This window comes from Gallus gallus, chromosome 3 (assembly GCF_016699485.2).
Source record: "Gallus gallus isolate bGalGal1 chromosome 3, bGalGal1.mat.broiler.GRCg7b, whole genome shotgun sequence".
Lineage (NCBI taxonomy): Eukaryota > Metazoa > Chordata > Aves > Galliformes > Phasianidae > Gallus > Gallus gallus.
In genome coordinates, this window is record NC_052534.1 from 76834748 (window position 1) to 76847207 (window position 12460).

Sequence of the window (12460 nt, forward strand, 5' to 3'; positions counted from 1 at the left end):
CAATAGGGCCTTGTTTTTAAAATGGAATTTGGGGCCTCAGAGTAACCCTTTAAATCGATCTTTGTCAAATACCTTAGTGATTCAGCACGTGCCATTCCATGCCAAGGATTTATTACAAACTTAATAATATAAGTGATTTTAATAGACTGTGTGCACATATGTGAGTGTGCGTGCATGCTCGTAAGGGATTATAGTTTTCCAACTACTAATTTCCTTGCAAATTAAAAAGTTAATATTTTACACACACTTGAAAGTCCCTCAACAACAAACAAAAGTTAAGCTGAGCCGTTAGCACACAGAGAAGCACAGAAACTTGCCAAGATCAGTGATTGGAGTTTTATGTAACTAATAGCTTATAAACATTTAATTGGAATCTGTACAAAAAGAAAAGAAAAAAAAAAGAGTTTCTGGGTTGAAACCACCTGCTACATCCGGCCTGGAAGAAATGCTACCTGCTGAGGATCAGCTTTTGACAACATGTAGGCAGAGAGGGTCATGGAGTGGGACAGTCCCAGCTGGCTGCAGGAGCCCTGTACTGCCGGGTGCTGCCCACGCTGCAACTCACAGAGCTTAACAGCTGTGAGAAGGCCCCCTGCAAGCACACACCCACTGCAGTGCATATTATGATGCACACAAGAGACTTAACACAGGAGTTACCAGAGGTGTGCCTGGCCTGGTCCAAATCCTGCATGGCCCAGAGGGAGTCCCATCCTGAGGAGGACCATGCCTGCTGGGCCACGGCTGGTGCAGGAGCATCCTGTGGAGGGTGTACACAGAGCACGTGTGTGGAAACCTGCCTCACACAAGGAGAACCCTGTGGGAAAACAATATCATATATTTCACAGAGTACACAGTAAATACAAGTGTGGACCATACGAAATGTGGAGGAGCTGTTGCTTCTCTTGAAGGCAGAGAGGACTTGAAAAGAGATCTTGAAAGATTATAGCACTGGGCAATCACCAACCATACAACATTTAAGAAAAGCAAATGCTGGATTCTGCACCTGGAACAGTGCAAATGTGGGTGTACTTATAGGGGACAAATGGCCAGAGTGCATCCCCGAAGTCTTGGGGATTTTGGTTGATGGACAACTCAATATGGATCAACAATGTGTCCTGATGGCCAAAAAGACCAACATATCCTGAGGTGCATTAAGCACATTATAATTAACTGATGAAAAGATACCATACTCACCATTAGTGCAGACTCATCTTGAGTACTGCGTGCAGTTCTGGGCTCTACAGCATAGGAAGGATATAAAAATTTTAGATTGTATCTAAACAAGGGCAACAAAGAGTGAAAAGTCTTGGGGGCTTGACTTGTGAAGAGTGTCTGAGAATACATGGATTGTTCAGCCAGGAGAAGAAGAAACTGAGGGGCAACAGCATGCTTCTGGGAGGGGTCCCAGAGGAAGGCATTTATCTCTTCTCTTTGGTGACGGGTGATAAGATGTGAAGGAGTGGCTTAATGCTGCATCAGGCAAAGTTCTGATTGGACACAGTGAAGAAAGTTCTTCGCCAGGAAAGCGGTCAGGAACTGGAACTGGCTCCCCACTGAACCAGTCATGGTCCCAAGCCTGCTGGTGCTCAAGAAGCATTTGTACAATGCTGTTAGCTATACAGCCTTACTCTTAGGTTCCTGGATGTCAGGATTTGGACTTGATTATCCTGATGGGTCTTTTGCAATTCAGAATGTTCCATGATTCTATGGTCCTCCCAGTCATGTCCTCAGTTGAGTCCATAACAGCATTACCAAAAAGCCACACTATAGAGTGCTTTCTATTTTGGAAGCTCTGATTACCGAATCAGTTCTGCTTTACTTTTGTATTATTCAGTAGGAAAACATGCACTCCTTTTCACAGTGCATTACATAGCTTTTCTGAGAAGTTTATGGCAGCAAACTCTGGAGCTGAATACAGTTTTCAGTCAGGACTAAGCTGCAGGAATAAAACAGCACTTGATTTACCCACCTGTTTAGACAGAGGAGAGGCTCTCAGCTGCACGGCAGGATGGTGCTGTCCTTGGCCTTGCTGGGCGGCGAGGGGCCCCATGCAGCAAAAGCTGTTTTGTTTCTTGCCAAAAAAAACTTCTGCCTGCTCTGGGACGAACAATGACCTGGGTGCCTTGGGGAGCACTTCCTCCCCAGTGGGAATGTGGGAATGTGGCAAACGCCTCTGCTGAGGCTTTGCTTCTTATGGCCCAAGGAACTGCAGCCTGGGGATGAGAAGGTGGGAAATGAGACCACTGGCCAGATGCCTCTTTGCCTGGAGGATGGCAGTGGGAATATGGCCTAGTTGGCCCTCAAGGAGTGAAAATGAGTGTAGAGTGTTTTTATGATGATATGAAGCACAAACAGTGACATTAATGAGAGGAAACGTGTGTCAAAGCAGATTGGACATGCAGAGATCTTGTTGCTGGTTGGCCACAACCCCATGGGCTGAGCTGTGCTTGTAGGTCCCATTTCAAGGTGGTACTGTGTGGGCAGAGGTGTTTGGTAGGAAGAGTGACCCTCCTGTGTGGCAGAGGCTCTGTGAGGGTCCCGGCTGCAGTGGAATGCCACCAGCTTGTGGATGCTCTGGGTGTGACACCTTCATGGTTAGAAAACGTGCTTGGCATACAGCGAATCCTAGACTGTGCATCCACATGAAAGCACTGTGCATCCAGCACCGGAGAAAAAACCAATGTAACCTCCAGAAGTTCATCCTCTACTCAACCAAGAAATAGAGCAACTTCAGAGGAGCCCTTATGATACCCAATTCAGGATGAAATTAAATCTTGTTTGGACAGATGCTCTCTGTCCTTTGGCTATTAGCTATTTTATGTCATTTTAAATTTTGTACTACCTTACATACTTCATTTAATTTCATATGATTATTGTCAAAATAATATTTTCACTGCCATAATAGAAGGCATTTTTCTTCTGCAAATGGAATACTGTGGAACTTAAACAGTCAGTGTTTTTTTTTTCTGATTGAGAGTGCAAAAAACAAACGTCAAAATATATCCAGAAATGGCAATTTGTTTTTTGATTTTTGTTTTTTTCTCTTTTGACCAGCTGTACTGACAATGCTTGCTATTGCCCTGGAAATATCAAACTTTTTGTTGCAATTTTTGTCAAGATCCAGAGTGCTCTTTTCTGAAACAGAGTGTTCTATTTAAAATAGTTCCAGAAAAGTAGAAAATGTATCCTGCCCTTGAGAGTCCAAATCAAGAAAATTATGAAAAGCTACTTTTACATGCATAGTAATAGCCAATAATTCTGGGACAGTCTCTTGGTTTTGCAAACCTCATTGCCTGATTTTTCTCTGATTTTCTCTGACTTATGTGGCTGGGCACAGGCAGGCTCAGAGAGAAGTCACAGGGTTCGCTCAGCAAAACCATTTTCCCCATGAGAGCAAAGGGACTATATGTGAGCCTGTGGAAGGACATGGAGGCTGAGAGTTGCGTGAATGTTTTACATTAGGAATGCTTGAAGTCAGATGCTATCTGCTCAGGATCTCCTGAATCGTACTTCACCCACCACTGAGCCCTGGGCACGTGGTACAACAAGCAAATGGGGGTTAAGGCAAGTGAGAAGGGATGGCTTTCACCCCAAAGTGTGGAATAACACGACTGAAAGAGACCTTTATGGCTGAGGCTTTGTATAGCATAAACTAGGGATTAGATATATCAAGCAAGTGCAAATGCACGGACTGGCAGCATGTCTGCTCTGGCCTTAGCTAATCCCAACAGGTGCCATGCAGACATAGTGTGCATTGAAGATTTGCTGTGGGGATGAGGACAAAAATAGCAAGGGAATGGGAGAAAAGTACATTTTTGAAAGTGATTTTCCCCCTTGCTTTCCTAACAGAAGTGGTATACTTGTAAACGAAGTTCTCTCTCCATGCGAGAGCCACATGCATCCATTTTATTTATGTTCATATGCAGTTTGGGGGAGAGTCTCAAATATGCCGATCCAGCATTGTTGGATTTAAAGAAATTAATAAAAACAACTCCAAGCAGCTGGTTGAAACAATTATGCTTTTCACAGAAAGCCTTGCAGACTGCACAGAAAGTTATGAAAATAATCCTTTCAATTAGTGTGTGGTCAGTGCACCTGCAAAGGAGACTTGTCCAAGTAAAAGTATCAACCAGTGTCAATGAGAACAATTCATGAATTCATCACAAGGACCTTTTTCTATTACCACATTTACACAGATGTGAATCCCCGGGGTGCAGACACCAGAAGGGTAACCCTACTGTAATCCAAAGAGCATGAGAAACATGAGTTCAGATCAGGAAAGCTATTAATTTTTGTGAATATTTGACTTCAGCATCTTTCCCCTCTTGCACATACTGCATTTAAAAATCATATCGATCCACCTTTCCTGCACTGCCCAGTTCTCCAGAAAGAAATAACATGTTATTCCCAGTGAAAAATGACATCAGCTAAAAGACTGAGAAGACCAAAGGGATTTACACTTCTGTAATTTTATCACCTGAAGCATAGCTGAAAATAAGTGCATTGAGCAGGAAGAATAATACCTTTATTATAGTTAGGTTTTAACCCATAGGTACTGTCTGCATGCATCGTGGACATATACTGCCCAACTGGTCATCATAGCAGAGCAACATTAGAGGAGGACAAATGAATAATTGCAAGAAAAATATTGAAAGTGTTGGAGAAAAACAGCTGAGATGAAAGTGGAAGCTGTGCAAAGTACATAACATGTCTTCTTTGTCTTGGGCTTCTGCAATTTTCTTTTGCAATTATGAAACCCATGTTTCCATAATAAATAAATCTTACACACAATTATAGCAACTCTATACAATTATTCTAAAAAAATGAAGCAGACTGCCAAATTTGTAGCTGAACAACCACACAGAAGTGAAGTCCTAACACTGTGTAAAACATTAAAGCCAGAGAAGGGGATACATGTGGGCAGGGGATGTTATTTTAGTAAAAGTATGCATTTATCTACTTCTTCTGTACCTGAGAATAATATCCTGGTGACTACAGAACATAATGTGGAGTCTAGCAGGGTGTATGTCAAAGGGCCAGGCTGCAGACGGGTTGCTCTGCTATCAAAGACCTCTGCACACTTTGAACATTTAGATAAACATTAGTTTATCCAAATTGCTTTGCAGCTCTGCCTGGTGAAAAACACAGAACTGGTGGTGGTGAGGCTCTGTAAAAGGTGTTAGTTTTTTACATTTGGCTAGCCCCAGCACATTTTCATTTCAGTTTTTCAGTGATGACTGATAAAAATGCCTATTGGTACGATATGGTACGTGTCTCTTCATGGCCGTATTTTGTAGTCCATGCAAAAAAAAAAAAAAAAAAAAAAAAAAAAAAAAAAAGGATGAACAAAGATAGATGTTTGCAATGTTTGCTCCTTTGTACACTAAGACCAAGGAGAAAGCCCCACCAGTGCCTGGGCACTGCTGCACTGTCAATGTGCAAGATGAGGTTCTGCTCTCCTGATAATGGAGAATGGACTCCATCCCCAGCTCTAGGGACGCAGAAGGACCACACTGTCCATTTCCAACAGAAGGGATATGGAAACCATGAGCCTTGCTTGGATCTGTTAACTTGTGGGTAGAAAGCATTGAATGGAAAAATCACGGTGGAGCCAACCACCGTTCATGGTTCCAGGGAGGTTAGTACACCTCCATTGGCATGGATAAGTCTGGACTTGAGTCTTTGCATGCCAAGCCAGGAATTAGAGATGAAAATCTCTGTCTCGCTTGATCTGGGGAACATTTTGCCTTCAGTCAGTAGGATTCAGGGGTGTTAATGAGGGTAGGGCTTGGTCCAGTGGTTTTATTTCCCCTCTTGCCTTTTGCTGGAAAAGAGGCCTAGCAGCCCTGGGTCCCTGGAGGAGCCATTTGCACCTGCACAATATGTAGGCTGCCCTGCCAAATCGCAGGAGAAGCCTCTGCGATGCCAAACTGGCCTCGCAGATTTCTTATTTAGCAATCGCATCTTAGCACATTTTTCCTTCTCCCCGGTGTATCTCCTCAGCTCATTGAAAGGGGCTCTTTAGAAGCAGTTTTACACCCTCACAGATGCATGTAGCCCTGGAAACACTGAGCTCTGGCAAGAGGAGCCTAGCTCCGTGTTCCTTATGATTCCCACCTCAGGGCAAGCTGTGGGGGATGCAGCCCGTGCTCCTCCTCCCCAGGATGGCTGCTAAGATTCAGCCCATGGGGGAACTTGTGAATGTTTCCAGAACCTTAATCACAGATTTGGGAACCAGAACTAATGATCCTCTGAAATCCAAACCCCAACATTTCCCAGCCTGACTGGGTGTTGTTTTGTCCCCAAGCAGATCTGGCAGCAACTTACATCCCCAGCTCACAGGTGCAAATGAGCACTGGGCAGCCATGGCCAGCACGGGCCCTCTCTTCCCCAGCCAAGGTGGATGTGAGTTGCAGCCACTGGAGATACAAACGGAATGATTCATCTCAGACTTGACCTCCTTTCGCTGCTCTTTCACAGCCATCACACAAAACTGGCTGTTGGGACGAGAGGGGTTCACACTTTCTTTACAGCTGGTTGGAAGCTCTTTGTTTTGTTTTGTTTTTCAAATGAAATGAAGAGATATTGGTGACAGTGATAGGAACCGAAGGAATGGCATGGAGCAGCAACAGGGGAGAGTCAGGTGTGTGTTAGGGAAAGGCTCTTCACCAAACGGCTGTTGGGCACTGGAACAGGCTGCCCAGGGCAGTGGGCACAGCCCCAACCTGCTAGAGTTCAAGAAGTGTTTAGACAGTGCTCTCAGCCATATGGTCTGATTTTTGGATGGTCCTGTGTGGAACCAGGAGCTGGACTCGATGACCTTTATGGGTACCTTCCAACTTGGGATGTTCTGTGATTCTATGATTCTCTGAGTGTTTAATTTAGAAAATAGAAAAAACACATCAAGTGATCCCATTGTTTGAAATCTGTTCTCTTTTAAAAATTCAACAGAATAGGGCTATCTTAATTTTTGTAGTATATAATGGAGGTAAAAATGCAATGCTTTGAAATCTGTAGCCGACTCAAACAAGCCAATGGAGGCAGTATGGTTGAGTGTAAAGGTGACATTTCCTACCTCTTCTGGCTGTCAGTGGTACTGCACAATCACAAAAACAAAAACAAAACAACAACAAAAAAAACCCCACTTCCTTTACTCCTGAAAAAAAAAACCAGCTTTACCCGATGTGTAAGTTTATTTCTACAGAACTAGTCCCTTTGCTTTACTTACATGCCTGTATTCCATAAGTGCTCATACAGCATCTTGGCAGAGATGACAGTCTACATCATGCTGATGCATCACTGGGATGTTGTCTCTCCTGAAGGATTGCTACTGGAATTTTTATTCTTACAGAGATTTGATCCATGAAAGATAAACTGTTATTCGTTGTGTACCCTGGGCAGCAGGTCTGTAATCCAGAAAGTCCCATCATGGCTCAAGTTTATCATTTCAGAGGATGAATGAAAAGTTCAACACTTGTTTCAGGAAAAAATGAAATATGTTCTGCTGTTCTCGGAACAGAACATGTCAAAATGCAATGTCTGGCTCTTCCCATGTGACCTCCCTTCCTTTCTTATTGTTTTGTTTCCACCACCTACAAGTCATGCCCCTGCATTGGATTTAGCTCACCTTGCCAAACAGTTTTTGGAGCCCTGAAACAGCATGTTTTGATGAATACTGCAAACTCTGAACAGCTCCAACCATGAGGGCTCTTCCTTGCGTGGCAGCCAGTCTGCAGCAAAGACAAGCAGAGGGAGAATGTATCCGTCCATCACTGCTGGGCATGGTGCAACAACCTACCTTAAGCATCACCCTTTACAACTGCGACATGGCTGTTCTTCCAGATGGAGTGAAGGACCACCTCCTCCTCCCTACCAGCATCTCTCTCCACTGAGTGAGCAAGGGGAGCTGGGACAGCATCCACCATAACACTGAGGGGATGTTGAAATGCCTCCCCGCCTTAGGAAGAGGCCACAAGTCTGGTCCTGCAGCTGTTGTAAATAGTCACAGAGCTTTTTAATTCAATGCAACCTTTATTTACATCAGCTGATCTGGCCCCACTTCTCCTGTTTTCCTGTGCTTGCTTCCTTTAAGATGTACTTTTATAGCCTTGTAAAACACCACTGTATATTCCTGTATAAGCTTGTAAAGACATGAGCGCAATGCAGTTCTGCTGTTGTTATTACAGTAGGGCCAGAAAGGGGCAGAAAAGCTTGCCAGGCTGGGTGGATGCGCAATGAGATGAAGTGGTTGTGCCTGAATGGGCAGGGCAGGGCAGGGCAGGCTTGGGGGGGGGGGGGTGGAGGGCAGGGTGTTTGCAGCAAAAAGCAGTGAAAGGCAGAGCCATGAATGACTAAAGTAGTACACCTCCCTGGAAAGCTCTGGTCCATCCACCTGGGGGTGGAGGACAACTCTTTAGAGTCTCCAGTCTACTTTCTCCTTCTCTGTCCCCTTCAATATCTTTTAACACTGCTTAGCCCAGCGTGTGAGCAAAGCACCAGAAGGAAATCCTGGTAGATGTCTGTTGTTGGATGCATTTGGACCCAACAGAAGAAAAAGAGAATATAGTGGAAACAGCCAACCTCTTCCCCAAGCCCTCCAGTATTTGGAAGGAAGCATCAACCTTGACTGGGAACATTGGGTAGTCTAAGCAAAATGCCATCCAGCTACCACCATTTCAAAGTCCCACCAAGCATCACCACCCTGGAGAAGCGCCACAAACACCAAAACACTGCTGTGTGTAGGCCCAGTATTCTGTCTTCAGAAGACAGGGAGAATTCTCTGCCATCATTCCATACTGTCTTGCCATAACCATTGAAAGTTGCTGCAGCGTGACAAACCCAGTAAGACTACTAAGGATAGATGTGGAGGAATTTTGGAAATAAGCAAACTTCAAATGCAGAGAAAGTGTTTGGGAGTAAAGTTGATTTGGGGTTAAAGAATGGTTAAAAGAAGAGACTGGAGAGAAAAAAAATAAAGAAGAGGAACATAAGTAATGGAAATAAAGAGAAACAGGACAACAAAATGCTCCAGGCAAAGAAAATTGATTCTGCCATACAGAATAATTTTTCAGTGACAGTAAGTGCTGACTCCAAGTCCTGTGCCTGGAGCAGCAGTTTTGAATCTGAGAAAGGTCAGGAACAACAGAGAAAGGAGAATTCACAGGGCAGATGGGGGGGAGTATAAAGAGATGTTTGCTTCTCTTGGCAAAGCATTTCTGAATGTCTCAGAGTGGGAGTTCTCCACGTGGACAAATGCAAAACATTGTGCATCTGCTCCACCTGCACTCAGAGCAATCCAGAAGCTGGACAGCTTGGTGCCAAATAGTGGCAACAGCATAGCACAGTACTGGACTTGAGCTATGTACACACACTCTGAGCAGGACTTACAGTTTCATGCTCTGGGATGTACTAATGTGTCTGCGTGCTCTGCAGAACAGAATTCTCCAAGGCAGTGCCTGAACAGGGTTCTAAGCATGACTGTCTAGACCTACGTATATCAACATATTTAGGGACCTCCTATAAAAACCTGTTTACCTTAGCACCTGCTGGTTACTCTAAGGAAACAAATGTCTTCTGTTTTGTTCAGATGTCTTTCACTGCTATCTTGCTTACTGGGGTATTACTAAGCACAGAGCTGCTCAAGGAGATCTTCAACTTGTTCCGTTAGGGAAATGTTGATTTGCCTGACCTCTTTCTTTCTTTCTTTCTTTCTTTCTTTCTTTCTTTCTTTCTTTTTTTTTTTTTTTTTTCTTTTTTTTTTTTTCTTCAGGAAGAATCAGCTCTAAGCTAGTTTTGCTGAGAAGAGAAATTTCTCATTGAAACATTTCAGACTCAGGAATTTCTGGAGGCAGCGGAACATGGGAGGCTCATTCCTGCCCAGCCACTACTGCTTCTGGGCTCCCTCCATTTGGAGATATTTCACTGCATGAGCAACTACTCATTGGCACTATGGCCAAGATCCTTTTCTTCTATGCCCCTCAGGGGTGCAGGCTGGGAAACAGAGTAAATGCAGAGCAAAGCCAGCATGTGAGACCATTGCCTATTACAGGGTCTGAAGTGCTTACTTGATTTTGTCACCTGAAACTCTCTTGAAGTAACTGCTCCATCATCACTCCTGTGTTAATCCTTGGCCATCTTAACCATTACTTTATTCCAGTCAACTACCTTCTACGCTCCATGCTTCCAGGCCAAGTGCAGGAGGTCATAACAGGAATAAAATGAAGGCAGTGAGAGATGAAGTACAAGGGGAAGGGTGATTTCAGTTTACACCTTCTTCAGCTGGGACAAACCTTTACAGGATGGTAAACAAGAGGGAATTTGTGGTATAATGAGTGGAATCAAAGACAGGTGGTTGTATTTAGCTGTAATCATTTGCTAACCTCATGCATTTTCCTTTCCCCCCCTGGCATCTCAAGCATACTCCACCAGGGACACCTATAGCTTGTCAATCATCTAATGAATTTATTTGAATAAACATCTTATGTCAACCTGAGAACCAAAAGAGAAGGGTCCTAGCTCAGGAGAATAAAGTGCAAAAAGTACGTAGAGGAGCTTTCAACAGTAGTAAAAATCAGTTCTCTTGAACAAAATTGTAAGGCTCCAATAATAGACCTTGATGACAAGTGGAATTAAATAAAACATGAGTGATGAAACCCTGTAATGTTTATGGTGAGGTAGTCCAGACAGCTGATTATTAACTGTTACCAAAACAGTGTCTTGGCAGTAGATACACAGTAACCAGGATGTAGACTGGTAGCTAGTTTAAATTACTGGTAAAAATCTGCTATACTTTTCAAAGAATTCTTCCAACACAATGAAATAATATCATGAAATCAGTAATTGTAGGTGTGGGGAATAGTGTCTGACAGATCATGTTCAGAGGAGGAAAAGGAGTTCTTTCCAATTTCGTTCTGACTTGGTACCATATTGCTGTGTCTAGATCTGCAGCAAATACCTAAGGAGTAAGTTTGGGGCTTGTATGCTGTTGATTTTAGTTAAGTACATACTATATATCACCTAGATTGATTTTATTTTCTTTTAATTTCTTTTTTTAAAGGAAAACCAGATGAAGATTAAATCCCTGGAAAGAAAATGTCAGCAGTCCCTAGATATAACCCACTGACCCATTCCAGTCTCAATGAAACACCCAAATCCAGCCTGCCTTTTGGTCAGGAGCAGTGACGCCTGCTAGGCTCAGGAGTAAGTACTGAAGAAGCCCTTAGGGACTTCTTTGGGAATACCTACATCTAAGCTAGCCTGGCCCAATTCAGAAAATCCTTGATCTACTAGAATGAACTGTTTCTGACCCATCACAGACCTACAGGTCCCTCCCTGCCTGCTGCAGCAGAATGCTGTTTATATCCCTTACTGACAGTCTGTTCTTGTAAAGGCTTGGGAGCCCTCAGGGAGATCCACGGACATTTCCAGGGCTTGTCACCCTGCTACAAAACAGTACTTGTCTCACACGTGTGCTGCCTTAAGTACCCCATTGCACTAGTCTTCATAACACTAAGGGCCTGCCATTTGCAGCTCCAAAATCTTCTCCTGAAGTCATTCAGACAGTGTTTTCCAGACTCCCTTTGGCAATATTTTTCTTTAATTGTTTTTATGCTATTGTTCTTGTGCTGTTATTTTCATGTCCTTGCACCTGCAAATCCTGGCAAAGTTGTCAAGACAGGTCCTCATGGGAAGTAGCTTCCCTGCTGGGGGAATTGACCTCCTCTCCCCTCTTTTTCTTTGCCTTTTGGTTTGTAAATGCTAATTTGTATTGGAGAAAACCAAACAGTGCACAACAAAGTAGGCAATAGTAATTATTATTGCCAGTGTTGAAACATTTGTGTTTGATTAGCGCACTCTGATCGGCACCAATACCATCATAAACAGGAACTCTCAATGAAGAGTTTGAATGGGTCCCAATGGAAAATAAAGTCTACAAGAGGAAAAGCATCTTGAAAATCATTCTCATGCTCACCAGCTGCTGCTCTGGAGAGAGTCCCAGAGGATGACTGTGGTCTGGGACCTTGATGCTGCTTTTCCCAGCTGACTCTGGGCAGAGTTCTCCTTTAATCTTTTGTATTTTCTCTGTTTTTATTTTCCCTCAGAAGTAGCTGCCACAGCTAGAACTGACATGTGTCTGGTGGCTGTGAGGTCTGGGCTGGTCCCATTACCACCTTAGCCCAGCTCTTGTTCTAAAAATTTGCTTACTCAAGTTCATCAGCATTTGTCATCAAATGATACATTATCCTGACAGCACGTCTAATTAATGCTGAAGTAAAAGACTAACATAGCAAGGGTTGTAAACCTAAGCAAACCCAATTAGATCCAGTCATAACTCATGCTTCACACTTTAACCCCAAATCCAAACCTACTATACAAAATAGTAGATAAAAACGGTCGGCTCTGTCAGGCTTTTCAGTACATGCTTCCATCATATTAATTCCATATCTAGATAGGACACCTC

General features: G+C 43.5%; 1 long non-coding RNA gene across 1 annotated transcript in view; it reads left to right on the forward strand.

Moving 5' to 3' along the window:
* The window catches only part of LOC121110306, a 32743-nt gene that overhangs the window by 927 nt on the left and 19356 nt on the right, over positions 1–12460 (forward strand). Inside the window, exon 2 of the long non-coding RNA XR_005858649.1 lies at positions 11057–11199. This is a non-coding gene — a long non-coding RNA (uncharacterized LOC121110306). The remainder of the gene's footprint in view (positions 1–11056; positions 11200–12460) is intronic.